The sequence below is a fragment of the Microtus ochrogaster genome, unplaced genomic scaffold (assembly GCF_000317375.1).
Source record: "Microtus ochrogaster isolate Prairie Vole_2 unplaced genomic scaffold, MicOch1.0 UNK92, whole genome shotgun sequence".
NCBI classification, from domain to species: Eukaryota; Metazoa; Chordata; class Mammalia; order Rodentia; family Cricetidae; genus Microtus; species Microtus ochrogaster.
In genome coordinates, this window is record NW_004949190.1 from 650,912 (window position 1) to 665,522 (window position 14,611).

Genomic DNA, 14,611 nt, shown 5'->3' on the forward strand with positions numbered 1-14,611 from the left:
AAAAAAATAAACACTCCATGTCCTCCATTCCCATCATGCTCTCAAATTGCCTTATACTGTGATCGAAAGGACCTGGAAGTCAGTGCCCTAGTGACCTCAAAGCCCTAGGATTTTACTGTTCATTCTATGACATTCAGATCATAATGCTTGCTGAAGTGAACTGTTGCGGTTATTGTGGTCATTGAATGATCTGAGAAGTGAATGGGGATGGAAAGGGGATAGTTGGGGCTGGGTAAAGGACGGGGAGAGGGAACTGGAGCTAGTAGGTCAATTTTTTTAAAAAAAAAATAAATCAAAAAGCTCTGAAAAGATGGTGAGATACAAAGGAGGTTTGTAATCTGAGAAACATGATACAAATTCTAATGGTTCTCAAGGTTGTATTTTTGAGCCAGAGAATATCCAAGCAAGGAAGGAACAGATAGTGGGAATTTGGAAGGAAAAGTTGCACACAGATAAAATATTAAGCTTGTATAGTTTTTTTTTTGTTTTTTTTCGAGACAGGGTTTGCTTGTATAGTTTAAAGTCCTTTCCTTCCTCTATATTCTTGGAGAATAAGCCACACTGGTAACAAAGACTATCTTTGGGTATCAAGAATAACACAGGTTAATACCTTTTTACACAGGGGCCCAAGTCTTTCATGCTGGGTGTAGAGTCTTGTTTGAATGACATTACTGTGCTTCAGTTTGTCAAGTACCTAAAAGGATTTTGCCCCCCCCCCATTTACACACACATGTACACGCGCGTGCACGCACGAGCTCACACACAAAAAGGGTGAGGAAATCACTGGGGAAAGAATAAATACACACATGAAACGTTTAAATAACCATGTAAAGTGACTATATAAATAGCTCCAAGTTATACCTGAGGTATATGTGGGGATTAGAGTGAAATCAAATACCTTTTAATTACAATTGAAATCAATACCCCAGAAACCATAGCTGAATCATTACCAGGAAAATCCAGTTATGCTTCTTCTTTTTTTTTTTTAAGTATTTGGGTTTAAAGTAACCCAAATAAAAGCAATTTACAATAAGATGCGTTACCATTAAGCAAATGACATTTAGATCAGTATTTTTTAGATTACCTCCACCATTATGTATAAAAAAATCAATGTGATGTAGTTACTTTTTTAACCCCAAAGTTAATTACAAAGGTATCTGTAAAGTCATTGTAAGCAGAAGCATCCTGATTTCAATCTATCAAGCAAGAACGAGAGAGAGTGTGTTGCATTGGAAGGCAACCACCAGGATGTGTTTTAGAAGCTATTTTATAACACTCCATTTTTAAACAGCACTTGCCTTGTGTAGTTTTTCCTTATAAATTCAGTGCATATTTCCACAGCCATTAATGCCTGCTTAATTTTTATTAAGCATTCACTTCAGCATATTAGAAAATCCATGGGCTGTGTACTCAGATTTAGATACATATTCCTGCTCTACTTCTTTCTACAGTCTTCATAGAATACTTACGTACGCATACATACATATTATTATTGAAGGAAAATGCGGCAACACCATCCTGGTGTAAATTACTGAGTCCCCATCTTAGTCTTCCCTATTTTGTCGTAGGTTAGTCATTGTTCTTTTAGTGCCTGATCTTAGACAAAATAAATCAATAACTCCGCCCCCAACACACACACCTTTCTAGGGTTGTCTCTGGTTAATCCAGAGATCGTTTGTGTGATTCTTCCTCAGAGGATGTGGGAAAAACATGAAAAGTAATTCTTGGTGTTAAAATGTATTGTTTTGTCATTGTGAAGGAATGAGGTTCTCATGCAGTGTTGAGAAAATCAAATCAAAAGAACATTGGGTATAGTTATCCTTCATTCTGGCCTTTCATTTTTTGTGAAAATATATTTACCTTTATTTTTTAAAAGAAGTTCAAAAGCAGAAAAGAAAATGCCTCTAAACCCCACCACTTTAACCTAATCATTCAGATTTTGCCCTCTCCTCCTTCTGTGTTTGGGAGGCATATTTTACATCGTCATAACTCGAACATACAGAGTATTGAGCAGTCTGTTGTCTCATTGCAGAGATACTTTATATAATCTGCCAAAATTTTAAGAAGGGTGGATTTGGGAGTAGGAAGTGAAGATTTGTGAAGGTAGATTTGAAACGATTTAGGACACCTGTCAAAATCTGAACCTTCTGGTAAAGATGAGAGAAATCGTTAAAGATGTTAGGGAAAACGTGAACAAGGGGAGCGATGTGAAATCAACGCACTCAACTGGAAGTAAAAGAATTATTTCTTTTGTATAATGCCACCTGTTTTGAAACGTACCTCCCATGTGTAGAAAACTATTTTCCCTGTCTAATTTCACCTCCACATCTCTCCTTCTTAGTTTTCTATGTCACCTACTAGGCTGACAGGTGGTGTCCCAAATCCAAACCATTTCCTCCAGAAAGCCTGCTCCTGTCGATGGATTCCCTGGCCAGGAAATTTATCTCAAAGTCTAGTGTTCTTAAGGCTGGCAAGCAAGAAAGATGCATGAAACGTCCCCTCCCCACTCTTGCCTGGTGCCTCTTTCTCGATGGCTCCACCTTCCTCTTTAGACAATCCCGACAGTGTAGAAGTTTCCATCTCCTTTCCCTCTCCGTTCTCCCCCTTTCACTTTCTCCCCCCTCCTAGGGCGCTTCCTGCCTGGAAACAAAAGATTGGTCCCCAGTAGCCCACTCAGGGCGATTTTACTTTCATGCTCACCATCTGATTGGCCTAGGTACGGTGCAGAGCCCAGGTGACGTCATAGCAAAGAAGAGCTAGGGAGCGGTTGCTGAGCAGAGGGGTTCTGTAGCAGGCGGGCAGCTGTGGCTGCAAACAGTCTGGGGTCTTACACTGGGGGCTGCAGCTTTTCCCCTCTGGGAGTGAGCGCACTGGGCGAGAGAAGAGCCGTGGGGTGGGGGTGGGGGAGCCGGCTGGGCCCGGGGCTGCGGCTGCGGCCGTTGGGCTGCAGCTCCCCAGCCCAACTGTCAGCGTGCTTGGAGGTACTGGAAAGGTCTTGGCAGGGTGGCTGGATCCTTGGCAGGTAAATCTTGTGACTTCTGTACTGTACGGGGTTAGCTCGGGGTTGGGGAGGCTCCTGGGCAGACGTTCCTTTCTGTGTCACCCTCCTGCTCCTGATGCGCCCCAGCTTTGACTCTCTTACATGGCAACCGTGCCCAAGCTGTGGGACCCAGCTCCCAGCGCTTGATGGGGTTTGCCTAGGCAGATGAGTGGGTGTGTCCGGGCTGGTCCTCAAGGAACCAGGCTTCTTCCCTTGGCTAAACCCAGGATTAGTTTATTGGGGCTTGGGCCGCGTGGGGCAAAATCCGCCCTGAAAGCTGTGTCAGACTGTAATTCTCCTACCATATACCCCCATCCCAGCCACAGTGTTGACAGCAGCCCTCTAGAGAAGGGGAGGGGGTGTGGCCGCAATCTGGCCAAGTCCGCATCAGAACTACCCAACTGAAACATAAAAGTACCAATTTTCTTAAAAAGAGCCTTCCTTTCTTTTATTTTTTTTTCTTTATCCCCCTCCCCTGTTCACATGGGGGGATGGTAATAACAGGAGGACTCCTTTTTTCTTCTTTTTCTGTGGGGACTGAATGAATTCAATAAGGTCCTTAGAAAAGCCTGGCGTCCCCTGTTGGCCCCTGTCTTTGTCTGGGGAGTAGGGTCATTGGGTTTACTGCTTCCTCCCTTTCGTGTCCCTTTTGGCTCCGAGGAGACACTGCCCTCAGTTTGTAATTGGCATACTTCTGAGTGAACAGAACATTTTAGATTTTGGCTCTGGCAGGCTTTTCCTTTCCTTAGGTGGTGGTTGAGGGCAGGGTGAGGGTTGGGCGGGGGTTGTAGGTGGTTCTTCCCCAAGGAGGGAACTGGGGGGCTCCATTGGATTTTGTTAGTTTGTTTTTTGGTCCCATCTCCCATAATCCATTCCAGACTATAGACTTGAGGTTTCTGGGCTGTATGGGCCGTAGAAGCAGAGAGAAAGGTGAGTGGCTTGGCTTTGGGAAGCATGATGGGGGTGGTTGCAGTATACTATATTTTGAAAAAAAGATGGCTTTCCCCAGGGAAGCCCTTAGCCATGTTAGTTTTGCTCCCCTCACCACATGGTTTTTTCAGACTCAAATCCAGGCCAACTGTATGGTTGTCTGAGGTGTTGGAACAGAAGGAGGTGCATTCCTGTTGGCGATAGCACTGTGGCCCTGTTCTGGAATAAGCCAAGTCTAAAAGGTCAGTGAGGTTTTCAGTGGGCCATTTGTAAAATTATAATTGGGCATGATGTGTGATTTGGCACTTGAGCTTCCAATCAGGGGCACCTTTGGGTAAAGGGGCTCACCGTGGTAATGGAAGTAATGGGTGATTAATAGGCTGGCACCTGGGAAGAGAGCCAACTAGCCCTCTTTTTTTTCGGGATACAAATGTCGTACTCCTCTGTGTCCACGCAACACACAACATGAAAAGAGTCTGGGAGGTGTGCTGGGCTAAAGCTGACTGCTGGTAATCAAGAATCCAGAGAGACCCCGGATGTGAAGAGGCTCGTTCTTTAAGTCTTCCAGCGGACAAGTTGTGGTAAGAGCACAAGCAAAGGGCCACGACATGCATGAACATCCTGATCATTCCTACAGGTTATGGGTTTACTTGTTAGTTGGTTGGGTGGGTGGGTGGTTAATTTTTTTTCCCCGTTCAAACGTGAAAGTGGCGTACAGAGCAGACGAATTTGCTCTGCGTTTGGAGAAGACTGGGTAGTAGATTTGATGAGAGAAACGGGAAATGGCTGCAGAGTGGAAGGGGTTTGCTGGCAGAGAGATTCTGCTATTGTGAAGTCAGACTAAGTACCAAGTCAAAGTGAATTACGAACATGGAAGAAATAAGATCTAGTAATCAGACTGAATAGGCTGGAGCTAATGGTTTGGGTAGGAGAGCGCTATAGAGGATGCAGAAAGACCAGTATCTTCCTAAGAGCCCAGGAGTCCCGGTTTCCCTGGTGACATGGTAACAGAAAAGTTTTGGTAGTCAAGACAGCAGTGACTCAATCAAGGATTCTTTGGGGCTTCTAGCAGTTTAGGGAATCAATAGCATTCCCAGCTGTATAACCCCTTTTTAGGAACCAGAAACTTTAACCGAAGGAATGATAAGAAACTTGATGAGCAGCGGTATAAAAAAAAATCAGTTATTTCCTTTTAGATAAAGGGAAGGGACTAGGGGTGGGTGAAGGCTAGAGAGGAGAACAGGGGAGCTATAACCCGAGACTGGAGTCTGACTGCTTTATATGGGTGAATTAGACCCAGGTTTGAGTCAAAAGAGAATCCCTGAGGGGGGAGGGGGAGGCGGGATGGGGGGAACCTTGTGTCCACTAAGGACAGCAGAAAACTGTTACCCTGGAAGGTAAGTGTGGCTTTCCAGGCTTCTGGAGCACAGCTTAAGTCTTAGCTGGGCACCTTTCCCCGACCCCACTCACATCCACAACCACACCTGTCAGAAGCTAGGCAGTTCCTTTTGCAGGGCCAGGATAGACTTCCAGGCCAAATCCCCACTAAATAGCTTTGCCAGCAGGGGGCGGAAAGGTAACTGTAGGGGTATGGAGGACCCAAGTCCTCCATATCAGGTGTGAAGCCCAAGCCTTGGATCAACAAGCATACATTTACAGTCTGATTCAGCAGTACCAGAACTAAGTGAACCTCCACGTCAGTGTGTTTCCATTTCTCCTCAGAAATGCGGCACTGCCTACTGCACTCTGCAGCATAGAAGGTACAAGCATTTGCTTGTGATGACTTGAGTCACTAATACTCACAGCCTAACCGGGAGTTTAATTGGAAATGTTAATCAATGCAATAGATCCGTGTCTGATTTGCACATTCGGTCAATTATATGCACGTTGGAACAATCTGTGCTGCACCCAGGGGATGCAAAGAGGGGGTAAAACGGTGCAGCTCCAGATGGGACTCGGGGTGGGAAGCAAAATAAGGGAAGTGGACCTTGAAAACCAAGAAGAAATGATCAATTTCCTGATGGAAAAAAGAGTCATCTCCAACATATTTTCACAGAGAGGCCGGATCATGAAGTGGTTGGTTCAGAAGCTCGCAGAGCTGATGGGGGAGGCAAGGTTTTCTGTGGGTTAGAAGGGGGTAGATCTAGAGGGAAAAAAATCTTTTTGTGGGGTGGGCAGGGTGGAAGCTGGGACAGCATGAACCTCGGAAATCAGAAATCAGGCTGAATGCGTGTGGTACTCGGTGCCCGTTTCCTTGACCTCCAAATGACGGAATTAGACTGGGTGTTCTCTAATCTGGTGGGAACATTACGACGTGGACCATTTTGTACTTGATAGTTAAGATAGCCACTAAAGCACAAGCCCTCCTGCAACAAAAGAAAATAGCCCGTCTTTAGCAGTTTCCGTTTTGTATGCTCTCCAGTTTAGGAAAAGCCAATGCAAAAGAGATACCCACACGTTTCATCTTTTAGCCACATGGCTTCACTTTTATTTCATGTGAATGGGGAGCGTGCAGAGAAGGAGAAGCCCAAATCTGTATTTTCTGGGTTACCTATAAGCCCGGGAAAAGCTCTGTGTGGTAGTTTTTATAGCCAGATCAAAGCGGGGCACTGAGACTCTCTACTATTTTAACTACTGAATGCAGTCCCAAAACAGAAAGGTTTTGTGGTGAAGATAATTATAAAAGGGGGGGGGGGCTGGCTTGGCACAAGGCAGCTTCTTTTCCCTCATCTCTAGCAGAACCATGCGAAGTATTTGGAATTCTGCACCCTAAACAGACCACTGTCTCTGACAGCACAATATCGCCCCCTAGTGACTATACTTGAGGCACATTTTCTCAGCTTCCCATTGCGATCCCACGATCCAGCCTGGAAACCAGTACTCTGAAGCAGCTCTTAACAAGCCTGGCAAGCAAAGGCACACTCCTTCTATAAAGATTGAAGGAGGCTCCCTTCATAGCATTCTTCTCCAGTATGAGCAGATTTAGAGAGAGGGGCATCACTCTCTTCTCCCTTGCACTTTATCTTCTTTGGGCCTGAAGAAGGATCCAGGAGCTTTCCCCAGAAATCTTTAACGCTGCATAAGACGTTTGCCATGAATGGTTCTGTGAAAGAGGGCACAATTGTCACAAATTCCCTTGATCTCCACCCCAAGGTGATAGTTTTAGTCCTCAGACAGAGATTCTAGGGGGAATAAAGCTAAAATGCAGTAAGGAAAGAGAAGTTAGGTATGTATAAGATGTATGCATTCATATCTGCTCAGCTTTCAACAAGAGACTGAGCTACAGGAAGAAAGCAAAGGCTGTGTAAATGCACCGTATACTACAGCTATGCAACACTCACCACTCAGTAAAGATGTATATGACATGGCATAGACATACATGCTGCACACTACAAATTAGACATGTGTACGTGCATGTAGCATTCATGGTAGAGATATAATCATATGTAACACATTACAGAAATATAGTGCATATACCATAGCATACTGACAAGATAAATGTACATGACATGATATAAACACAGCACTGCACATATAACTCTATGCAAGTTCAGGACAAATACAACATAGTATAGATGTAACAAATCATATACACATACACATATTATAACAGACTACAAGGAATAGCACAGATATACATGACCCATAATATACTTCCAGTATGCAAGGGAATTGCTTCTGTGCTGGCTCAAGATACACCATTGGTGGGTTCAAGGCAAACTGCCATGAAGTTACTGTTTGATGTTCCACATGAAGGTATGTGGGAAAAGTGAAGCATACTGAAGGAAAACTTAGAAACATGAGAAATTTTGGTTAGAACAGGCTAATGCGCATGCACACACACAAACACACGCATGCGCACGCACACACATACACACAACCGACCCTCCTCAAACCTTGCCCCTTCTGGAGTTCTGACAGTTCTTACCACCCCACCTCTCTTCACCTTCTTGCAAAGTGAGTTCCTGCAGAGAGGGAGGGGGCGGCATCACTCAGTCATGTAGTGGGAGGGATTTAGATAGCTACTAAGGGAATACACATGGATGCTACAGATTCTAGGGGACAATTATGATCTGGAATCTGTACCAGAGGAAGAGGCAAGCCCAGGGCATGGCATATCCCTTGTGCCTAAGAGGTGGAATTGGAGATCATGGGACTTTTCTTGGCTTCCCAAGACTTCAATTTTGCTTTTTCTTTAAATACCCATCAATGTATTTCATTGGGTTAGAGCTCCCTATTCTATTGTCCTCTAATAACGGAGCGCTAGCCTCGATCATGCTCTATTTGAATTTGCATGCAGTTGCTGCTTTCTTTGCAGGGTCAATGTGGTTGTGGGATGGGGTGTTTGTGAGAAGTACATAGAGGTTGCAGAGCTTGGAGTCCTAAAATCAGCCTTTCCCTGGGGAGCCTCAAGTGATTGGAAAATGCAGAAGTTGAGAGTTTAAAGGGACCCTGTCTCTGGCAGAAGGAATAACTGGATGGTAGAGTGACTGATTAGCATGCAAGACACCATGGTTCTGGTTACCATTTCCAGGATGAGATAGGGGAGGAGGGAGGAGAGGAGGAAAGAGAGAATCAGGTTTCTATCACAATTAGATATAGAAAGCTCTGTGGGGGCAAGCAAGGTAAATAGTCATCAAAATAAAACAAATAGTTTATATCCTCTTGGGGAAATTTGGCAAAAGCTGTGGGGAGGCATTTCTTTGATTAAGACGGGCTAGAGGATTCAGTTAAGATCATCAGCGGTTTAGAACCTCCACAGGTGTGAGGCAAAAAGAAACTCAGAGTGTTCTTGCCTAAGCGACTCTCTCTCTCCAGATACCCACCCAAAGAAAGAGGTTGGTGAGCAAAGGGGTGGAAATGGGGGTAGAGACTCAGGATCGAGTGATGAAGGTACGGAATCATAGTGGTACTTTGTGCCAGGCAACACAGATTTTCTCAAGTGGGTGTTACCTCTGTAAGTCAGACTGTGCCATCTCTGATAAGTATACAAATTTACCCCTGATTCTGAAAGTCATGTAGATTCTTCACATGCATCTTATTTGACTTAGCTCCCCTAACACTTGTCCACAAGGACTAAGGAAGCTTTTATAGCTGACAAGAAGTGAGAAGGTCCAGCAGGGTGAGAGAGCAAGCATTGATTATTAATCTGTCCTCCCATCTCTCAACCCTCAGTTCAGTACCTTTTCCAAAATCCTCCAGAAAAATATGTGTTCACACTTCTCACCTCTCTGATTCACTAGTCTTCTTAAATGATTTTCTGAAATATCCCACTCTCTCTGTGTTTGTGTATGTGTCTCTCTCTGTGTGTGTAACATATATGGGGACGGGGGATAGGATGAGGGGGTAGTAACCGGTGTAGAAAGGATTCTTTCTCCCCAAAAGTGCTTTTCTCAGTATAGTCCCCCAAGAAAGAGAAACCCACTAAGCCCTGGCGTCTCCTGGGAGCTGGTGTGCACAGTACAGAGTCAGTCAGAGCTGAAGCCAGCACAGCCCCTTCTCACGAGCGACACTCACCTGGGTTGAGACCCTGTGGTGGTGACTGTGTGAGGTGAGTGAAGGATTTTAGGGCGTGCAGTGAGGGATATTTGAATCCCAGATAAATGTTGCCTTTTTTCTGAGCTCAGGACCCACCAGTTAGGCCCGAGGACATAACCCTACTTTCTGGGCTGTGCAGTCTGTTATAGCTGTCCCTTGTCTCTTGGTTTTCATCTCTAATATTGAAATGACAGCCTTGACCTACATTCTGAGGTGGGGAGGAGAAACACGGTTAGGAGTCATTGCCTAGTCCTTTGCAAATGTCAAGCACCATCTAAGAGCATCGGTGCAACACAGAAAACGCTTCCCGTCAAGCTGTCATTTCTTTTTCTTCTTTCCTGATATCTCAGTGGCATTTCAGCCACATGTCACAAACCCTCCAATCAGTTTCTGTGGTTTCCACTGCCCCATAATCTTAATTTCGTTTCGTATTCAAATGTATTCCTAACCCACTCTTCCTTGCTTCTGGGACTGGCAGGCTCAGCTAAAATCTTGTGGCACCTTCTTTCTACCTTCCCACCTAACAAGGCAGCAAAAGCATGCTCCCTCTCCCAGCTCTCTGGCATGAGTTTGTGGCATGCATTGCTTTTCTCTCATCATAAATCATTCTTGAAGAGTTTCTGGAGCATTTCTCTGATCAGATAAACTGCATTATCAAGGGCACGCCTGTAGTTTTACACGTCTTTACCATGCTTGACAAGTGACCACCAGTTCCCCAGCAGCTTTGCACATTAGACCTGTCTTTCTTTCACTGCACCTGCCTGTCACCAGCCCTTCTCTCCGTCTGCCTCTCAGACAGCCACAGTAGCTTCCTCTGTCGCCTTTTCCATCTGCCCTTCTATGTTAGACCCTGCAGCCTTGTTGCCTATTAATGACTTCTTGTCCCTGAGTCTCTCTGTCTGGTTCACTGTCTGCCTCTTTGTCAGCTGCTTAGCATCTCTACTGTTGCCCAAGTCAACAACTCCCTCCAAAGAATTTCAACAGGACAAAGAATATGCAACCCAACTCTCTTTCACTCTGAGCATACCTTGGGCCTAGACGATGGCAAGACTGCATCTCAGCAGCAGGTGTTTGTGTGATGCCTTCTCATTAAAGGAAAGCACCAGAGTTTCGGCTGTCGAACTGAAGGTATGAAATTACAGCTTTGCCCATTCTGATGCATTCAACTTTCTGGAGATGGTCTCGTCCGAGATCCTCTGTAGACTTTGACAGAAGGTAATTAGGACTGACGAAAATAAGAAGTGTGCCTGGGGATGTCTCCTGGGTTTTCTGTGACAGCTACCATAATAAATTTTATATACTGCCTACTGTTACCAACTCCAAGCTAAGCACTTTAGATAGATGATACCCTTTGCTCCAGCATTAACACTGCAAGGTAAGTGTTTTCTCAACTAGCTCATGCTCCCATTTCTGTTTCTGAATATACAAGTGATATTAGCTTGGGTTAGTTATTTTTATCAGTGCCAAGATAGAGGTTTAGAGGGGCTCAGTAACATGCTTAGAACTAGAACAGCACTGTTGTTTCGGGAGGAAAGACATTTCCTGGTGAGTTTCCTAGCCTTCAGTGTTATTCATACTCACCCAGTCCCTTTTGTCCCCCAGGCTCACCTTTATGTATCGTTCTCACCTCCTCACTCTCACATATAACCATACTGCAAATCATATACACAGCTGAATACCCATATTCATGTATTCATATTTTCATTATGAGACACATACACCTTATACCCCACTCAAATGCTCTGACCCACTCACGCCTTTGTACCCTTTCTTAACGTTTTTGCACACTTTTATATTCACTTGCAGTATAGAGGATATAATCACTCATACCCACTAACACACCTATGTAATCAAACCCTCTATGGCCAGGCATACCCTCACTTCCCCTTTGCCCAAGTCAAACTTCTCTTCCCATTCACAGACATATACAACACATCAGTTTCACAAAGTGTGATATGTTTGCACTGATATTATCACTTACCACAGCCACACACAACTCAGTGACACCCAGGTGTACACACATCCTCATCTAATTCATGTGTACAGATGATAACAATATGGACGATAGCTCGTCGGCTCCCTCTTGTGTATTTTTGAACTATTGCACTCTCTTCCCTGCACTATTGTGCTGGTAGTTATGCTTTTGCTCACATGCACAGCCCCAAATCCATCCTCCATCCCTCCTCATCATGTTCATAGAGAATCCTATTAGACACGGACGCAGGCATTTTGACACACATCATCACTCTTACCCTCTCTTTTCACACTGACATCTAGTTATCCAGCTCAATACTATACCTTCAGACACACACATGACCTGAAATACAATTATACACAAATTCATTTAATAAACACAGCCATTTCACTTGATGTCATCATTTTTTCCCTTTATGAAGTCACTAATGTACAAATATGCTCCCACAGACACACATTGGCATACACATATTCTAATTCATTACTCATACAAAATTCATAAACACAGTCACACTTAATGAACAGTCATGTTCATTCACATACTGACACTATGTATTTTCAGATCTTCACTTTTACTTTCGGAACCACACACTCCAAATTAGACATTGCCATTCATTCTTAGGGACACATAAAACCCCTCCCTTACATTCTTACATGTATACCATCTTGCATGCCAATCCCAATTCAGAACACCGCACATTTTAGCACAAACACTGTTATACTTACCACACACACTGGCATTTGTATACATTTCCATTCTACTAGTCTCATCTGGATAGACCCCACTCACATTATTACATACATTTATACCAGTGTACACGTAGTGACATGCACTGCGTTTCAAGTCACTAATATGCATCTTATTGGTACGCACCACAATTGGGTAAATTATTTCTATTGCAGTAATTAATTCACATAGATGCATGTCTATACTCACACAAGTGGCTGCTAACACCATGCATGACAGGCTTTATTGGTGTTTACACTCATTCAGGTATTCATCCTACCACATTCTCACATTGACTGGACACTTACTCATATTGATCCATATGCCTGAGAAGTCACAGAATTTCTGTAAAACTACACCATACCTTCAGCTTCTTGCATGGGTACATTGCCAATATATATCTTCATATTAGCACTAACCTGTATTCCCTCTCCAAGATGAGCACCTTGACTTACATCTATCTACATTGATTCACATATGCTGGTAGTGATCCACACTTATGTGTACCTGCATATATATTTTCTGAAAGTCTTATATGTGTTTGCAAACTGCCATTTTTGTAGTTGCACACTTTCTTAATGATGTATACTCTAAGAGAACATTAACCAATCCCATGTGACAGTGGTGAGGGATTAACGTATCTCATTTCTCTCCTTGGGGGAGGGTAAGAGAGCAATCTATTTCCTTAAGATTGTGCCACAAATAATAACACATCTATGGTTTTATGTTTCTGACATAAAATTGCCTGTTGGTTATCCACATGGAAAGAACAGGTCTGCTCCATTTAGGCATCCCATATCTACCTCCCACTCATTGATGCTTTGTTAACCCAGAACATGGCATTCAACAAAGGAAAAGAAAGTAATTTTCTCTTTTGAAGCCCATACCCACACTCATAACTGGGTTTTATTCTTTCCCTGATCACCCTCTTTTGATTAACTCGCACTTAAAATGTATGTTAAAAATACATCTTACTGCCGGGCGATGGTGGCGCACGCCTTTAATCCCAGCACTCGGGAGGCAGAGGCAGGTGGATCTCTGTGAGTTCAAGACCAGCCTGGTCTACAGAGCTAGTTCCAGGATAGGCTCCAAAGCCACAGAGAAACCCTGTCTCGAAAAACCAAAAAAAAAAAAATACATCTTACTAAACTCAACCTCTGCTTCATTAAAAAAAAAAGAAGAAAAAGGAAAGGTTAATGAGCTAGCTGGATGATAAAATACATTTCTACTGTGAGTGCGCTCACACGTATGCAGACCGCACTGAAATTTCAACAGTTGTTACTAACAAGTCTCCAGAGGAGATTTCTCTGTAGGCATAGGCAAAGAGAAACTGATGGAAGTTCCTTGCACTCCAGACAGACTACAGAATTTCTTCCAAGAGAGTCAAAAGCAACACAATCCCAGGAGTGAGCGAGTGAAAGATGAACTTGAACCTGGAGATTTACAAATACAAGTGCACCCCCGCGGTAACCTTTTTGGCCCATGGCTTTCTCCACTGTAGTCTTTCTAAAGTGAAAGTAAAATAATGTTTACATCACCACTTGATATGGTGGAGAGCACAAGTGAGTGTGTAAAATAATGTCTTCTTCATGCCATGAAGGATCATCATTCAATTTTGATTCCATCATTAGGTTGAAAATGTCTTTGATAGCAGTAACTCCATCATACTTTTCATTTACAAATTCCTACTGGCAGGAGGCTAAACCTAGAAGAACCACTTCTGTGACCCAATTAAGGAACTAAAAGGAGAAGCTAGGCATCTGTCAGTAAGATCTAGGCTCTCCATCTTCCTCATCTTAGAATTCCGATAGTGTGTCAGATCAGAGTATCATCTGGCTCTTTGTGTTTTCAGGCCCAGAGAGAGATTCAAATGGGTGAAGGACGCATACTGTGCCTTTGAGTGATTTCTTTTCTTTTGTGTGAGAAAAGATTAAGTCCATGAAGCAGTCATTAAAAAGACAGAGGTCTTGAAACTTGGCATCAGAGGTATCTTTATTGTGTCTTCGAGTGCTCTTCAGGTTGCAAAGGACTGAAAGGCCAAGAAATGGTTGGGGACTGTAGAAAGGATTCAAAGAAGCCACTTGCCAAAATCAACTTTCTCATAGACATCTTGCTCAATACTGGGCTGTGCCATCTTTCCAGAAGATTGTGTAACAGAGCCCTGTGTCACCGGGCCTAAAGTAGAGAGATAGCTACCAACCTTAATGAAAACATTGTACTTGATCAAGATTAAGCCACCACCTCCTTTCGGAGACAGCTTTTAAGAAACAGTCTGGCAATTTTATATTTATTTGATCGTTTATTGTTGGTACCTGAAATTGACCATAGGCAATTTATACAATTTATGGGATGAGCAGAAGGTCTAAGTAGGGAAACTAAGCTCCAGCCTGGACTCACATCAA

The 14,611-nt window shown here is 43.6% G+C and overlaps 1 protein-coding gene across 11 annotated transcripts in view; it reads left to right on the top strand.

Moving 5' to 3' along the window:
* Pak3 (p21 (RAC1) activated kinase 3) overlaps positions 1 to 14,611 on the top strand; it is a 285,220-nt gene that overhangs the window by 153,076 nt on the left and 117,533 nt on the right. For 6 of the 11 annotated variants that reach the window (XM_026777961.1, XM_026777967.1, XM_013355112.2 and 3 more), the window contains exons 1-2: positions 2,892 to 3,022; positions 4,102 to 4,212. The exons of 2 other annotated variants lie outside the window; for them this stretch is intronic. The gene's annotated coding sequence lies outside the window, so the exon portion shown is untranslated. Of the gene's footprint in view, positions 1 to 2,891; positions 3,023 to 3,951; positions 3,971 to 4,101; positions 4,213 to 4,443; positions 4,552 to 14,611 lie in introns of those variants that run through there. 3 more of the 11 variants (XM_026777962.1, XM_026777963.1, XM_026777966.1) reach the window with 3 other exon arrangements.